Genomic DNA, 3,849 nt, shown 5'->3' on the forward strand with positions numbered 1-3,849 from the left:
TCATGTCTGACTTCCCCGTGTGTGTGTGTGTGTGTGTGTGTGCGTGCTGTCATGTCTGACTCTTTTGTGACCCCATGGACGGTAACCCGCCAGGGTCCTCTGCTCATGGGATTCTCCTGGCAAGAATACTGGAGTGGGTTGCCATTTCCTCCTTCAGAGGAACTTCCCCACCCAGGAATCCAACCAGCATCTCCTATATCTCTTGCATTGGTAGTTGGGTTCTTTACCACTATCACCACCCGGGAAGCTTCCCCAAAGTGAAAACAAAGTGAAAGTCATTCAGTGTGTCTGACAGTTTGTGACCCCATGGACTATACAGTCCATGGAATTCTCCAGGCCAGAATACTGGAGTGGGTAGCCTTTCCTTTCTCCAGGGGATCTTCCCAACCCAGGGAACAAACCCAGGTCTCCCACATTGCAGGCGGATTCTTTACCAGCTGAGCCAGAAGGGAAGCCCAAGAACAGTGGAGTGGGTAGCCTAACCCTTCTCCAGTGGATCTTCCCAACCCAGAAGTTGAACTGGGGTCTTCTGCATTGCAGGTGGATTCTTTACCAACTGAGCTATCAGGGAAGTCCAGCTATCAGGGAAGCTTCCCCAACCAGGGATCAAACCTGTGCCTCCTACAGTGGGAGCATGAAGTCTTAACCACTGGACCATCAGAGAAGTCCCTCTTTTTACATTTTTTTAATGTAGCTACCAGAAAATTTAAAATTAAGTGCATGGCTCATATTTTTGCCTTGCCTTACATTTCTTTTGAACAGTGAGCGCTGGTCTGGAACCTCACCACTTAGTGTTGTCCCTGCTCAAGCAGCATCAGCATTTCCAGAAAGCTCATGAGAAATAGACTCTCAGAGCTCAGCCCAGAACTAAAGAATCAGAATCTTCATTTTAGTCAGATTCCTGGGGGATTCAAGTGTGAGAAGCTACCCTTAGAGGACTTCCTGTAGGTTCAGCTGACCCGTCTGCTTCCAGGAAGGCATGCTGGTGTGGCCACTGCACGGTGGCATACTGGACAGCAAATAAGAGGCTTGCAGAGTGTTGCTGCAGATTCTGTTTTTTTTTTTTTTTCCTTCCCTGTCTCCCAGCATGGACCCTTGGGTTGAGGTGAACTTCCACAGGGAGTCTATTGCCTGATAATATTTTCCAAGGTGGGCTGGCAGCTGGGGTGGGGAAAAGCAGGTGTGTCACCATAGAAGAGGGAAGCCTCAGACAAAAAGACAAAGTCCTTGTTTGGTCTCAAGTTAATGGTTAACCTACTATGGAGAAAGAAGCAGTTGAGACTGTGGACTTTAGTTTCTGGCTGTTTCTCTACAAACTTCTGTGGCCTTGGTTTAATTATCCCCCTGTCTTGCAGAACAGCAAAAGCTGGGAATAGACCAGACCCTTTGACACCCAAGTCTTGTGAACTAGGGGACAGAGCCAAGAAGAGTGAGGTCAGCTTTTCACTGTGGCCTGGTTTTCTCCTCTTCTCTGGATAAGTGAGATAACTCATGGAGCTTCGTGAACACTCAGTAGGCCTCCTACCTATACATAATGGGTTAGTCTTTGCAAATAGTTTTGAATAAATAACTCTAGTAGTATTTGTAACAGCTTTGCTGAATGCCTTAACACATTGGGCTGCTATAACAAAGTACCATAAACTGGATGGCTTATAAACCACAGAAATTTATTTCTCCCAGGTTAGAAGTCCGAGATCAGGGTGCCCGCAAGGTTGAGTTCTTCCGAGTTGTGATGGGTACCTTCTGGTATTTTGCTGTGGTGGGGAGCAGAAAGGGGATGCAAACTCTCTCCTCACTCTTATTAGGGTGCTAATCCCACCCATGAGGACTTCATCTTCATAGCCTCCTCTAATCCTAATTGTTTCTGAAAGGCCACATTGAAGGGTAGGGTTTCAACATGAATTTGTGGAGGATACAAACATTCAATTTATAACACTGAGTTATAGTTTATATGCTGTAAAATTCACCTATTTTAAATTCAAACATAACTTTTATTGTATTTAAGTAACAATGTAATGACACTCTTCTCAGTCCTCTTGTATTTGATTCAGTCATTGAAATTGTGGAAGTTTAATTGTTTTTGACCTACAGTGTGATTCAACCTTTACCTCTAAAATGCTCTTTGTTAAAATTCTTTCAAAGCCAAGGAGTAGTTTTCCAGAGAGATTTCAGTTAGAATGGTATCATCTATATTTCATATCTTTCTTCAAAGTCAACTGCAATATAAGATATGCTACACAAATCTAGATTCAATAATTCTAGTTTTCCCAAATAACTACTTTCCTATTAATTCATTTTACACTTGAAAAATGGATTTTTTCATCCAATAAACAAGTCTAATCAATTTTTTTTTTCTGAAAAGGAGATTTTTCAATATTCAGAGAAAAGAATGAGGAGACCTGAGGGAGAACTAACCATGGATCTTCTGTTGTGCATGGAAATGATGATTTTCATAAAGAAAATAAATATACGTGCAATAAAAGCCCAGAGATATAAATGCAGAAATGAATAACAAGCTCAAGGTAAGTAACAGATACAGGCTTGCTTGGGCCCAGTGAGCTCCTTGGGCTGAAAACGAGATGTGAATATTAATGCTGTTTTATCTCCTCTCAATCTCTTAACATAATCGAGAAATATATGTTTGAGGGATACAAAAAAAAATATATATATATATATATATACACACACATCTAGTGTAGTCTCTTCTTGGCTAGAAAATATCTTGTTTCATGCCTTAGTTTTTTTAATTAAAAAGTTTTTTTGAAATTATTTTTATTTTTGGTCATGCTGGGTCTTCATCACTGCACACAGGCTGTCTCTAGCTGTGGCAAGCAGGGGCTGCTCTAGTTGCGGTGTGTGGGCCTCTCATTACCGTGGCTTCTCGTTGTGGAGCACAGGCTCTAGGCTCACAGGCTTCAGTAGCTGGGATGCATGGGCTTAATAGTTGAGGCTCGCAGGCTCTCAATAGTGGTGGCACATGGGCATGTGGGATCTTCCTGGACCAGGGATTGAACCTGTGTCCCCTGCATTGGCAGGCAGATTCTTATTCACTACACCACAGTTAACCTGTGCCCCCTGCAGTAGGTCTTTCTTTGAGTGGTTCTCTCTCTCTCTACACACACACATGCCATTAGGCAGAAAGAAAAGAAAAAAAGGCAGGTTAGTTACATGGAATCCCCATGACTCCAGCCAGATCAGCTTGGTGCTGAGATGCGGTGAGGAAGCAGCTGCCTGGCCTTGGACAGTCCCACCCTCTCTGTCTAGGGTTAGTACTTCATTCCTCACTGGATGCTTTCTTACTCTGTACTTTTGCAAAGTGAGTTTGGGCAGGTGTGTAGCCCACCTCTCAGCACCTGTGTCAGCTGCTTGGACAGGGGCACCTCGAAAGGATTATCGAAGTGGGCTAACGTTTTGACCAGAGCATAGAGTGTATAGGGGGCAAAAGCTTTAATAATAGATGTCAAGTAGAAAAATAGTTTTCCTGAGACCGAAAGGAGTTCTTAGGGAAGAACTTGACACCGTGTGCCTGGCCTAGGGCTGGGATGGAGGGGCTGGGGCAGTGCCATCCTCCCCCAACTGCCCCCCTCCCCCAGCCCACCCTGGCTTTTGTGTGTCCTTGGGGTCACATGGTCCTGTCCTTCACACCCCCTAACCTTGCTCCTCCAGGAAAAGGCTTGGAATGAAACATTGTTGCTTTTTTATTTCCTCCAGTTTGACCTTCTTGGAAGAGGAGGAAACTTGCAAAGAGAAATTAGATTGTGGCCTGTGGAGCCTTTGTAGATTACCAGGCCCTGCCTGTCACAAATACCAAAATTAAGTTATTTTTCCTTTTATTTCCCATGAATCAAG

Source organism: Oryx dammah, unplaced genomic scaffold (genome assembly GCF_014754425.2).
Source record: "Oryx dammah isolate SB20612 unplaced genomic scaffold, SCBI_Odam_1.1 HiC_scaffold_27, whole genome shotgun sequence".
NCBI lineage: Eukaryota > Metazoa > Chordata > Mammalia > Artiodactyla > Bovidae > Oryx > Oryx dammah.